At 41.7% G+C, this 13,872-nt stretch overlaps 1 protein-coding gene across 1 annotated transcript in view; it reads right to left on the bottom strand.

The window, feature by feature from the left end:
- Positions 1-13,872, bottom strand: part of LOC122546605 (4-galactosyl-N-acetylglucosaminide 3-alpha-L-fucosyltransferase 9-like) — a 133,417-nt gene that overhangs the window by 48,554 nt on the left and 70,991 nt on the right. The gene's annotated exons all lie outside the window — the stretch shown is intronic.

Genomic DNA, 13,872 nt, shown 5'->3' with positions numbered 1-13,872 from the left:
TTATAATACTGCTTAAACTAAATTCTGCTAAGAAATGGACTGGACACTGTGTCTGTCGGAATGTGAAGCATTTTGTTCACTGTGTCGTGTTTTCTCAACTTCCAGGTGGCCAGTCTTCCAGGGAAGAGAAAGAAAATATTGCAAAGACACTAGAAAGTTCTCCTTGAAGTTAGGCATGGATAGAGGACTGGTTAACCAATAGAAAGCAGAGAGTTGGGATAAATGGGTGTTTCTCTGGTTGGAGATCAGAAATGAGCAGGGTCCTGCAGGGGTCAGTGTTGGGCCCACAACTGTTCATGATTTATATATAAATGATTTGGAATAGGAGACCCAAGTGTAATGTTTGCTGATGGCACTAAATTGACTGGAAAGGCAAACTGTGCAGATGATGTGGAGGGTGTGCAGAGAGATTTAGATAGGTTAAGTGAGTGGGCAAGAGTCTGGCAGATGGAGTACAATGTTAGTAAATGTGAGGTTATCCACTTTGGAAGTAAAAAATAGTAGGTCAGAGTATTATTTACATGGTGAAAGATTGCAGGGGGACTTAGAAGTGCTCATAAATGAATTGCTAAAAGTTGATTTGCAGGTGCAACAGGTATCAGGAAGGCAAATGGAATATTGACTTTCATTGCGACAGGGATTGAATTTAAGAGCTTGGGAGGTTCTGCTGTACTTGGGCAAGGTGTTGGTGAGGCCACACCTGGAGTAATGTGTGCAGTTCTGTACTTGAGGAAGGATATATTGGCTTTGGAGGTAGTGCAGAGGAGGTTCACCAGGTTGATTCCGGAGAAGAGGGGGTGACCCTTTGAGGAGAGATTGAGCCACCTGAGAATGTACTCACTAGAATTTAGAAAAATGAGAGGGCATCTTATAGAAACATATAAAATTTAGAAGGGATTGATATGATGGAGGCAGGCAAGTTTTTTTCTGCTGTTGGGTGAGTCTAGGACTAGGGGACATGCCTCAAGATTGGGGGGAGTAGACTTAGGACAGAGTTGAGGAGGAGCTGCATTTCCTAGTGAGTAGTGAATCTATGGAATTCTCTGCCCAAGGAAGCAGTAGAGGCAGCTTCATTAAATATAGTCAAGACACAGTTGGATGGATTTTTGCATGGTGGGGGAATTAAAGGTTATGGGGATAATGCGGGTAGAGGAGCTGAGACAATGGATAGATCAGACATGATCTTAATGAGATGGCGGAGCAGGCTCGATGGGGCAAATGCCCCAATCTTGCTTCTATTACTATTAAACTATGACTGCTTGGAACTTTGCGCCACATGCTCATAACAGGCACGTTGTTCATCAGGTTGCATTGTGCTTTGAATCCTAATGCATTAATGATGAGACAGAGATGGTGGCAGAGGAAAGAAAAGGCAGCAGATCCTGCACTCTGGGTCCCACTACCTCATAGGTGTCCCTGCCTCATGCGAACAATGATCTGAGGGTTCGGAGTCAGCCTATTCAATTACATGAAAACCCACGGATGAAAATCACAACCCGAGCAGAGGCCATCTTCAAATTGTGGAACAATCAATGATGATTAAAGAATGAATGGAATTAAATCTTGCACAGATTTAGAGGGCAGACAGGTTTTGCCAACTGGCTGGACAGGAATGATGGAAGGAGCTCTGAGATAGCAGGATGACCCAATTCCTTCCAAAGACCTTCTGGTCAATCAGAAACCAGCAGATGTGTTTTCTTGATGGTGCCTCTATTGAGGCAGTGGCTGCTTCAAGAAGTTTACCCACTTGAAACCAAGGAACCAGGAGGAGGTGACTAATGCAGAGAAGGAAGTTCACAAGCTGGAACAGATTAGCAACAAGGTCAGGGAGGCAGCTGTCAGTGGGAATCCCCTGCCAACTTCTTCATGTCAGGTGTTTTGAAAAGGTACTGACTGCCTGAAAATGTGGGGCTCCACTACTGCTCAAACACTCCCAGAAACCTTCAGGCTTCCCAGATGTTAAGTACCCAACGGTTGAGTATCAGGCACAGAGCAATGAAATCCACTTCGGACATAGACTTAGGAAGATAGCAAAATTCCTGTCTGTCACCATCTGCTCAGATAAATGTCATAAATGCCAGTCACAGAGTCATTACAACTGAGAAGGAAACCAATAAGCACATCTAGTTTATGCAGACATCAGGAAAGTCAATCAGCCCATTTTCTAGTTCTATTCCCTACAGCCTAGAATCAGAATCCCTACAACACAGAAGCAAGTCTTTTGACCCATCGAGCACAAACCAACCCTCCGAAAAGTATCCCATGCAGACTCACCCCCTACCCTATCCCTCTAACCCTACATTTCCCATGGCTAATACACCTAATCTGCACATTTCTGGACACTATGGGCACTTTAGCATGGCCAATCCACCTAACCCTGTACATCTTTGGACTGTGGCAGGGAATTGGAGCACCTGGAGGAACCCCATGCAGACATGGGGAGAATGTGCTAACTCTATAGTCAATCACCCGAGGGTGGAATCAAACCCAGGTCTCTAGCACTGTGGGGCAACAGTGCCAACCACTGAGTGACTGCACCACCCATTTGTGACTTATAAAATTTACTTCCCTTATACCCATTCAATTCTTTAGAAATCATCCAATGTCTCTGCTTTTAACATCTTTTACTGGCAGTGGTTACCAAGTCATTATCACTTGTTGTGTAAAATACTTCTTCTCCACAATGTCCTATGTACTTCTCTGAAGCTATGAAGACTTGTCCTTGTACCATCATCATTTTGTAAACTTTTATCAAGTCACCCCTCATTCTTTGATGTTTAAATGAAAACAAACTAAATTTGTCCAATCTCTCCTTACAGCTCATACACTCCAAACTAGGCAACATTCTGGTAAACTGTTTCTGTACCTCTCCAAATCCTCCACATCCTTCTGGTCGAGTGGTGACAAGAACTGTAAACTGTAAACTGTAAACTGATGTCCTATACAGCTATAACATGACTTGCCAATTTTTATATTCTATGCCCCAACCAACGAAGGCAAGCATGCCATATACCTTGGCATGAGGGAGGAACTGGGAGAGTAGCCTAGCAGGAAAGACAATGGGACAGCAATGGCAGGAGTTTCTGGGAGTACTTCAGGAGACAGAGCAGAGTTTCATTCGGAGGAAAAAGAAGTATGGTACAGGGAGGATGAGGCAACCCTGGCTGACTAGGAAAGTCGGGAATAGCATTAAAGCAAAAGAGAAAGCATATAATGTGGCAAAGGGCAGCGGGAAACCAGAAGATTGGACAGCTTACAAAGATCAACAGAGGGCAACAAAAAAAAAAGAAATAAGGAGGGAGAAGATTAAATATGAGGGTAAGCTAGCCATTAATATAAAAGAAGATTTTAGGAGATTTTTTAGATATATAAAGGACAAAAGAGAGGCAAAGGTGGACATTGGGCCTCTGGAAAATGCCGCTGGAGAGATAGTAGTAGGGAACAAGGAAATGGCTGAGGAACTGAATAATTGCTTCGGTGTCAGTCTTCACGGTGGAAGATATAAGCAAAATCCCAAACATTTAAGAGAGTGAGGGGACAGAGCTGAGTATGGTGGCCATCACCAAGGCGAAGGTGCTAGAAAAACTGAATGGCTTGAAGGTGGATAAGTCACCTGGAATACAGCCCAGAGTTCTAAAGGAGATAGCTGAAGAGATAGTGGAGGCATTAGCGGTGATCTTTCAGGAATCGTTAGAATCAGGGAGGGTCCCAGAGGACTGGAAAATCGCTAACATGCTTGTTTTAAAATGGAGTAAGGCAAAAGACAGAAAATTGCAGACTGATTAGCCTCACCTCAGTTGTGGATATGATCCTGGAATCGATTGTGAAGGATGAGATTTCTGAATACTTGGACGTGCATGGTAAAATAGGGCAAAGTCAGCATGGTTTCATCAAGGAGAGTCATGCTTGACAAATTTGCTTGAACGTTTTGAGGAATTAACAAGCAGGTTATACCAAGGTGAGCCAATGAATGTTATCTACCTGGACTTCAAGAAGGCGTTTGACAAGGTGCTGTACAGGAGGCTCCTGAGTAAGATAAGGGCCCATGGTGTCTGAGGCAAGGTGGTAGCATGGATAGAAGCTTGGCTGTCTGGTGGAAAGCTGAGAATGGGGGTAAAAGGGTCCTTCTCAGGATGGCAGATGTGACAAGTGGTGTTCCGCAAGGCTCAGTATTGGGACCACAACTTTTCACTTTATACATTAACAATCCAGATGAAGGAACTGAGAGCATTCTGGCTAAGTTTGCAGATGATACAAAGATAGGTAGACGGACCGGTAGCACTGAGGAGGCGGGGAGGCTGCACAAGAATTTGAACAGGTTAGGAGAGTGGGAAAAGAAGCATCAAATGGAGTACAACGTGAGAAAATGTGAGGTCATGCATTTTGGTAGGAAGAATAGAGGCATGGCCTATTTTCTAAATGGGGAGAAAATTCAGAAGTCTGAAGTGCAAAGAGACTTGGGAGTTCTAGTCCAGGATTCTCTCAAGGTAAACTTGCAGGTTGAGTCAGTAGTTAGGAAGGCAAATGCAATGATGGCATTTATTTTGAGAGGACTTGAATATGAAAGCAGGGGTGTGCTTCTGAGGCTCTATAAGGTTCTGATCAGACCACATTTTGATATTGTATGCAGTTTTGCATCCCATATTCTACGAAGGATGTACCTGCCCTGGAGTGTGTTCAGAGGAGGTTCACAAGAATGATCCCAGAAATGAAAAGCTTAACATATAAGGAACATTTGAGGACTCAGGGTTTATACCTTGATAGAGTTTAGAAGAGTGAACAGGAATATAATTAAAACATACAGAAGACTGAATGGCCTGGCCAGAGTGGATGTTGGGAAGATGTTTCCATTGGTAGGAGAGACTAGGACCAAAGAGCACAGCCTGAGAGTAAAGGGAAGACCTTATAGAATGGAGATAAGGAGAAGCTTCTTTAGCCAGAGAGTAGTGAATCTATGGAATTCATTGTCACAGAACACTGTGGAGGCCAGGCCACTGAGTATATTTAAAACTGAGGCAGATAGCTTGTTGAGTATCAAAGGGATCAAGGGTTATGGGGAGAAAGCAGGAGAATGGGGTTGAGAAACTTTTCAGCATGATTGAATGGTATTTTCTACTCGATAGACTGAATGGCCACATTTCTGCTCCTATGTCTAATGATCTTATCGTCTTTTTGACCACCTTATTCACTTGCTGCCACTTTTATACATTGATGCTACTAAGGTATCCATCATTTACTGCATATGTCCCTCCTGCATTAGATGTTGCAAAATGCATTTGTCTGGATTAAACTCCATCTGCCAAATTTCTGCGCCAATCTCTAGCCTATCTATATCCAAATGCTGGCAAATGGGACTAGATTAATTTAAGATCCTATACATCACTATGATTCTGCTGTATCCTGTGGCAATCCTCCTCACTATCCCCCAATCTTTGTGTCATCTACAAACCTACTAATCAGGAAATCAGGCTATATTCTCCTCTGAATCATTTATATATAGTACAGACAATTGGGGTTGCAGCATTGATCCCTGCAGAACACCACTGCTCACAGATCTCCAATGTGAAATATACCCTTCCACTGCTCCTGTTTGTCTTCCACAACCACACCAATTCTGTATCCGTTTAACAACTCACCATAGATCCCATGTGATTTCATCCTTTGTATCACTTTTCCATGAGGAAACACCAAGGAACCGATGACACAACCCAACCCACAAGTAACCAAACTGACGTCTCTCACTCCTACTCCCTCTTTTCCTAGTAGACTACAACATCAAAAACCAAGTGCTTTTTCTCTCTCTAGGTACTCTTCCAGTCATTGCATTAATATGTGTCTTCCTTTTCCTTTGCCAGATTCTGAAACTTTGGAAACTGTTAATACTCTAATCAGTGACAATTGGTAACTGCACAGCTTCTGGACAAAGCTGTTATTCTGACCAACATGTAGCTGTCACTAATTGTACTTGATTAGTCGTGCAAGATGATCTCTTTGCAATTTGGCAATTGGTCCCAATGCAATGATGGTCCTAATTTCATTCACTTTAATTAGGCTATTTTACTCACCTAGTAAACTTAAACTTGCTTCCACAAAATGAACTCGGAAATGATAAACCAGTCAAGTTTCCAGTACTATATAAAAACTGAAAGAACTGCGCATGCTAACAAAAACAAAAGTTGGTGGCAAAGCTCAGCAGGTCTGGCTGCATCTGTGAAGAGAAATCAAAATTAATGTTTTCGATCCAGTGACCCTTCCTTAGAACTGTCCTCAGGAAGGGTCACAAGACCCAAAATGTCAACTTTGATTTCTCTTCACAGATGCTGCCAGACCTGCTGAGCTTTTCCAGGAACTTCTGTTTAAGTTTCCACTTGGCAAAAAAGAACAAACAACTAATGCTGGAAATCTGAAACAAAAACAGAAATAGCTGGGAAAACTCTGGAGAGAAAGTGGAGCTACATTTCTGGTCCGGTGACCCTTCGGAGAATAACTCACTTGGCCTTCATCTGATAAAACCCGCTGCAGGGAAGGGAAGGGAAGGCTGAAGTGGTGTAAATGGATTTTCAAAAAGCATTTGAAGCAGTGACACACAACAGATATCTAAGTCATGTTATAGATTGTGGAGCAAAAGAGACAGTAACAACATGGATACAAAATTAGCTCAGGGATAGGAAACAGAATAAAGTGATTAATAGCTCTTTTTTGGACTGGAAGGAGGTTTGTAGTGGGGGTGCCTGGCATTAATACTGGAAGCCTTACTTTCCCTGAAGTATATAAATGATCTGAATCTTGGTGTGTTTCAGAGTCTGTAGATACTACAAAACTTGGGAGAACTGTAAACTAAAGAAGGTGGTGTAGAACTTCAAACTGGCATTGACAAGTTGGTGGAGTGGCAGAATAAGCTGCAGATGAAATCCAATGCAGAGAAAAGTGAAATAATCCATTTTGGTGCAATAGTTCTAGGCACCATTGGACAGAGCGCAGGAGTGGTTGAAACAGTTTCCCTTGAGGAGGAGATCGGTTAGAAGTTTTCAAAATTATGAGGGATCTTGATAGAGAGGATGGGGAGAAGCACATCCCACTTTTAAACAGATCACGAATCAGAACAAAATAAATAAATTTGAATTGAGAATAAACTTTCTCACTTAATAAGTAGTTCAGGTATGGAATGCACTGTCTGGAAATATGGTGGAGCACATTTCCACACACACACAGACAGACAAAGACCCACATGCACACACACTTTCTGACACTCACAACCCCCACCCCAGACAGACAGACACACACACACAGACAGACAAAGACCCACATGCACACATATATTTTGTGTGGTGAATTTGTACTTGCAGAGTTACATTTCACTTTGCTCAAAAACTATATACATTCATGTAGAACTCTGAGCTCAAAAACTCAAATGAATTTATGTAAAACTCTGTTATCTCACTTTTTAGATTAGAATCAATCTAAACATCCGGTCATAGACAGAGACACACAGGGGGCTAACACCTTCAACATATTGTCTAGCTATCACCATTGTTAACAGCTAACCCGAGAATGCAACTTTAAAAAAAAGGGTTTTGTGATTTACACATGAAAGAAGTGAAATTATCACTGTATTCTAACAGATGAAAGGCTTAACAGACAATCAATTTTTCAATGTATAATTTAAGTTACATCACACTGCAAATTTTTGCTATAAATTCTGTGTTACGATCGAGCCCTCCACAATCACCTGATGAAGGAGCGTCGCTCCGAAAGCTAGTGTGCTTCCAATTAAACCTGTTGGACTATAACCTGGTGTTGTGTGATTTTTAACTTCGTACACCCCAGTCCAACACTGGCATCTCCAAATCATAGATTATGTAGGCTCTCTACAAAAGAACGAGGGTAGATTATCAATATCTGCTAATCATTGTGGATTTGACTTCAGGTCTCTCAGACGTCATACCCCTGATGAAAATCTTAACTGACACTGTAGTTGAGGAACTAACCCCAACCTCTTATTCAATTTGATTACCTAAGGATTCATGTCTCACATTTTATGCCCTGTGTGCTCCAACACATTATGCATAGGCTCAGATTCAGCAAGTTAAAATCCTTTAGCTATCAGTTTCATTGCACAGGTATCTTGAATAGTATTGTAAAATGTGAAAAACTATGACTGGAGTCTATTGCTGAGAGATCCCCATGATTGGGACAAGGGCCGAGGCTTCTAACCATCCATAAGCAAACAGCCATTAAATGAATCAACAGATCTCAGTCCATTCAGTCCAATAGTCTGAGCCAATAATTTCTAAGCATTTGCTCTTGGCATGAATTTTATTACTTTTAATGGATGGAATGGGATTGTGTAAATTAACAATCTCACCAGGAAATGCAATGGCATGTTCTTTGATGAAATCCAGTCATATTATCTATTGCCTATTACTTGAACAATTCAAGGTACAATTACCACCATTGTCCGAAGCCCTGTGATATCCACTTGCACAGCCAGGGTATCTGACACTGAGCACTCAGCACCCAGATATTGTGCTGAACATGATACCAAATTAAATTAATCCCTTCTGTCTGCCCTTGGTCCACATAATTCCATCCCTTGCAAATTCATGTGCTTATCTAAAAACTTCTTAAACGTCCCTATTGCATCTGCCTCCACCACCGCCCCAGTAGTATGTTCTAAACTCCTACTACTCTCTGTGTAAAAAACTTGCCCCTAACTCTCCTTTGAACTAACCCTCTCGCCCTAAATGCATGCCCTATAGGATTAGACATTTCAACTTTGGGAAAAAAGATTCTGACTGTCAACCCTATCTATGCATCTCGTAATTTTATCGATTTCTATCAAGTCTCCCTTCAGCCTTTGCCGCTCCAGAGAAAACAACAGAGTTTTTCTAGCCTCTCCATATAACTCATACCCTCTAATCCGGGCAGCATCTTACTAAGCCTCTTCTGCACCCTCTCCAAAGCCTCCAAATCCTTCCTGTAATGTGTTGACCAGAACTGAATGCAATAGTCTAAGTGTGGCCTAACCAAGGTCTTAAAAAGCTGGAACATGACATCTTGACTCCTGTCGTCAATTCCCTGATGAATAAAGGCAAGCATACCATACACCTTCTTTACCATCTTATTTGTGTGGCCACTTTCAGGGAGCTATGGACTTGAAACCCAAGATTCCCCTGTACATCAAAACTGTTCAGGGTCTTGTCATTAACTGTATACCTTTCCTTAATATTTGGTGTCCCAAAGTGCAGCACCTCACACTTACCCAGATTAAACTTCATCTGCCATTTCTCCGCCCACATTGCAACATTCTCCATGGTCCACAACTCCATCTATCTTGGTATCATTTGTAAACTTACCAACCCACCCATCTACATTTTCATCATTTATTAAACAGCAGAGATCCCAGTATGGATTCCTGCAATCACTGCTAGTCATGGATCTCCAGCCTGAAAAAACACCCTTCCATCACTACCCTCTGTCTTCTATGAGCAAGTCACCATGGATCCCATGCATCTTAATCAGCCTACCATGAGGGAACTTGCTGAAAGCCTTACTGAAATCTATGTAAACACATCCATTGCTCTACTCTCATCAATCACCTTTGTCACCTCCTCAAAAGGTTCAATCAAATTTGTAAGACATGATCTCTCCTGCACAAAGCCATGCTGACTGTCCCCAGTTGGGCGATGCGTTTTCAAATGTACATAAATCCTAACCCTAAGAATTCTCTCCAATAGCTTCCCAATCACCAATGTGAGACTCATTGGTGTGATGACCGCATATGAGACTCACAAGTTAGATGTGTGATAGAATACTCTCCATTTGCCTGTTTATGTGCAGCTGTTACAGCATTCAAGAAGCTTGACACCCTCCAGAAAAAAAATCCCACTTGATTAACACCCCTCCCTTCAACATTCAGTCCCAGCATCACCAAGGCACGTTGGCAGCAGTATGTATCAGTTACAAGATGCACTAAAATAATTCACCAATGTTCCTCTGATAGCACCTGGCAAACTGGCAACGTATACCACCTAGAAAAGACAAGGATAGTAGATGGATGGTAACATCATTATCTACAAGTTCCCCTCCAAGCCACATACCAGCCTGACTTGAAATTATAATGCCAGCCCTTCAGTGTTGCTGATCAATGGTCAATGACACAGTTTTACCTCCATGACAATTCACCATTAGCATGCTGTAACCTGAGTTGTATCTGTGTCTACTCCTAAACTGGATTGTGGAAAAGGAGGGGCACAGAGCTTGTGATAAATGTATAAAGTTTCAAATTTACCATAAATATCTATGCTTGCAGAGGAACATAAAGCAGTAATTTTAATGAAAGGACACCTTCTGTGGTGGGAAATTAGTAATATTTCCTAGAAAGCTAGAAGATATGAACATATGATACATACATGACACCAAAGAATTCGAAATGCTAATTATGTGGTAAGTAAACATGAACATGGATTCTGAAGAACTTAACCAGATCAGAACAAACGTGGGTGAACCTAATGACTGCCTTTGCTCTTTCAGAAAGTCAGAAGCTGAAGGCGTAGCAAACGTCTCTTTTTGAATTGAAGGACATGATGTCTCTAACTATTTTAGATTATTTTGTATTTTGTATAAACATTGCTCCATAAACTAGAATTGCATCAAATATCAAGAGGCCTGTGCAACCAGATGCCTCAGCAGCTCAAACATAAGTAACCAAGTGGCTTCCTAAAGAGACAGATAAAATTCACATTCCTTACTCAACAGAAAGGGATACACTGAAACAATCTCCACTGTGCAGAAAAGTGGCATGGAAAAGTGAAACAAAGCAGACAAAAGAGCCATTGATCTTGACCGTAAACTATTCCCTGATCCTGAGGAACATGGAAAGATTACTCAGCCATTCAAGTGGGCTGCTTTAAAAAAGATTTATGGGTATAATTTTGATCAAAGGCAGAAATTAGATGCTAAAAGCAATTTTTAAAAATGTCTAGATGATAGCCAGTATTTAAACTAAAACTAAGTCTAATTGATAGTTAGTTATGATGTAAAATTTCCTACAAATATTGGAACTGACAACTGAAAATGTAACCATTCAAATGCCAATCAGACATAAATTCCCTATGTCAGTATGTGTACCCTAAAGTCACCCACTTTGACTGAAAATGTACAGAATAGGAGCGAAGACAATATAAAGACATTCAAGATCATGATTGCAACCAAAAGCAGGCAGGACTGGAAAGATAAATGGCCAACAGGTGGGGCCGCCAGCTCCTGATTCCATTTCTGCCCATGGTCGTCTTCACAAGGGCAGAATAGGGATTTTATCCTGGAACTCTTCTGTTCCTGTGAAAGAGGCTCATTGATAGCTTACCCCTGTGAGTCTTTTGAATTTTCCTGGAGACAACTGGGCTTTAGCATGCGTTGAGTTTTACACCAGATTTACAGCGTTTGTGAATCTGGATTAGTAAATATAAGAGGCCAGTGAAGTTGTTTAGTCTTCTTCACAGTTCATCATTAAATGTTGTAGCTGTGTCGGGAAGGTAAGTGATGACTGCTGTGATTGTAGCTGCAGCTACTCATTAAGCAATACATTTGTCAGGTCATTACATTTGCTCACAGGCAAGTAAATGATCAACACCAAAAATGTAGAAATGTCTTGAAATGAGTCAAGTAAGTTCCACCTAAACACTTTTTTTCTCATTCATGCGACGGGACAGCACTGGCTGGGTCAGCATTTATTGTTCTTTCCTAGTTATCATTGAGAGAGCTGCCTTCTCAACCACTGCAAACACTTGGTGCAGGTGGAACCATGATGATGTCAGGGAGGGGATTCCAGGATTTCAACCCAGTGACACAGAAGGAACAATGATTTATTTCTGATTCCGGATGGTGAGTGGCTTGGAAGGGTATGTGTGGGTAGATGGTGGTGCTTCATATATCTGCTACTTTGTCCTTCATGGTGTTAGTGGTTGTGGGCTTGGAAGATGCTATCAAAGGATCATTGGTGAATTTCTGCTGTGCATCTTGCATATGGTACACGCTGCTGTTCCTTGGCATCAGTGGTGGAGGGAATGGTTGCTTGTGCGTGTAATATTAATCAAGCAGGCTGCTTTGTCCTGAATGGTGTCGAGCTTCTTGAGTGTTGTTGGAACTGCATCGATCTAGGCAAGCAGGGAGTATTCCATCACACTTCTGACTTGCATCATGGTAGATGGTGGACAGGCTTTCTGGAGTCAGGAAGTAAGCAATGCATTGCAAAATTCCTAGACTCTAACCTGTTCTTGTTGCCACAGTATTTATACGGTTAGCCCAGCTCAGTACCTGGTCAATGATAATCCCCAAGATATTGATAGTGGGTGACTCAGCAATGGTATGCCATTGAATGTTAAGGGATGGTTAGATTCTTTGTTGTTGAAGAAAGGTCATGGCCCAGAACTTTTATGGAGCAAAATATTATCTGCCATCGTCCTGCCCCAACCTTGATAGTGTCAAATTTTCCTGTACAAATGCACAGACTGTTTCAGTATCTGAGGAATCATGAATGGTGCCATTCATTGTACAGGTATCCGCGAACATCCCCACTTCTGACCTTTTGATGGAGGGAAGGCCATTGATGAAGCAGCTGAAGATAGTTGGGCCTAGGACACTACCTGGAGAAACACCTGCCAAGATGTCCTGGAAATGAAATGACTGACCTCCAACAACCACAATCGTCATTCATTTTGCTAGGCATGTCTCCAAACAGCAGAGAGTTTTTGTTCCCCATTCTCATTGATTCCAGATTTGCTAGAAAGCCACACTTGGTGAAACTTGACCTTGATGTTAAGGTCAGTTACTGTCATCTCACCTCTGGAGTTCAGCTCTTTTGTCCATGTTTGAACCAAAGCGGTGATGAGGTCAGGAGCTGAGAGGTCTTGGCAAAATCCAAACTGAGAGTCCGTTAGATAATAGTGTTTTAGCTTAATTGGAACACCAGGCTAGGGAATCTGCAGATTCTGAAGCACGTGTCAGTACTATTGCTAGAATGCTGTCAGGGCCCATAGTCTTTACAGTATCCAGTATCTCAAGTTATTACTTGGTACAATGTGGAAGAAAACTGAATGTTTTTGCAAATACCACAAAGGAGTATTTTGCACTAATGTGTTGGGCTTCTCTAACATTGAGGACTGAGATACTTATCGAGCTTCCTTCTCAATGAGCTTTTTAGTTGTCCATCACCATTCAAAACTGGATGCTGTCAGACTTCAGAGCTTAGATTTGAAATGTTTGTTATAGGATTGTGTAGTTCTAGCACTTGCTTGTGCTCTTTGACATACAAATAGTCATGTGTTGTAGCTTCACCAGGTTGACCCCTCATTTTTAGGTATACCTGGTTTTGCTCCTGGAACACTCTCCCACATTCTTCATTGAACAAAGATTGATCCACTGGTTTGATCATAATTGTAGAGTGGGGGACAAGTCCGGACATGAGGTTAGGGGGTGTTTATGAGCACAATGTAGTGTACATTACAAACTATTGAAAGAGTGACCCAGTACGATAACCCAATGTAAATGTTTAATCATATCTCATTTATGCTTTGTACTCAGGCAAAACCACTTTCAAGACAGTTCTGAAGTCAGTTTGCCTGATTAAGGAGTTTCTGTATTCCAGGAGGCAATGCAACTGCTGAGTCACTTTGCAAGACTTGACGTTTAGAAAAATGCTTTGAAGTTACACTCTCTTCTCAACCCGAATTCATTCTCCCGCATCCTTTCTATTCCCTAAGGCCATTTCTCAATTTCTTCCTTTCTTTGAACCCATCACAGATTTCAAAAACTTCTTGAATTCTGATTGTTGCAAGCATACCAGTCTTAGTCATCTGTGATGGCAAATGGGTA

The sequence above is a fragment of the Chiloscyllium plagiosum genome, unplaced genomic scaffold (assembly GCF_037043375.1).
Source record: "Chiloscyllium plagiosum isolate Xiang-an unplaced genomic scaffold, Cpla_swu_hap1 HiC_scaffold_3, whole genome shotgun sequence".
Taxonomy (NCBI): domain Eukaryota; kingdom Metazoa; phylum Chordata; class Chondrichthyes; order Orectolobiformes; family Hemiscylliidae; genus Chiloscyllium; species Chiloscyllium plagiosum.
Note: the sequence above shows the minus strand (reverse complement) of the source record. Positions and strands in the feature narration are given on the sequence as shown.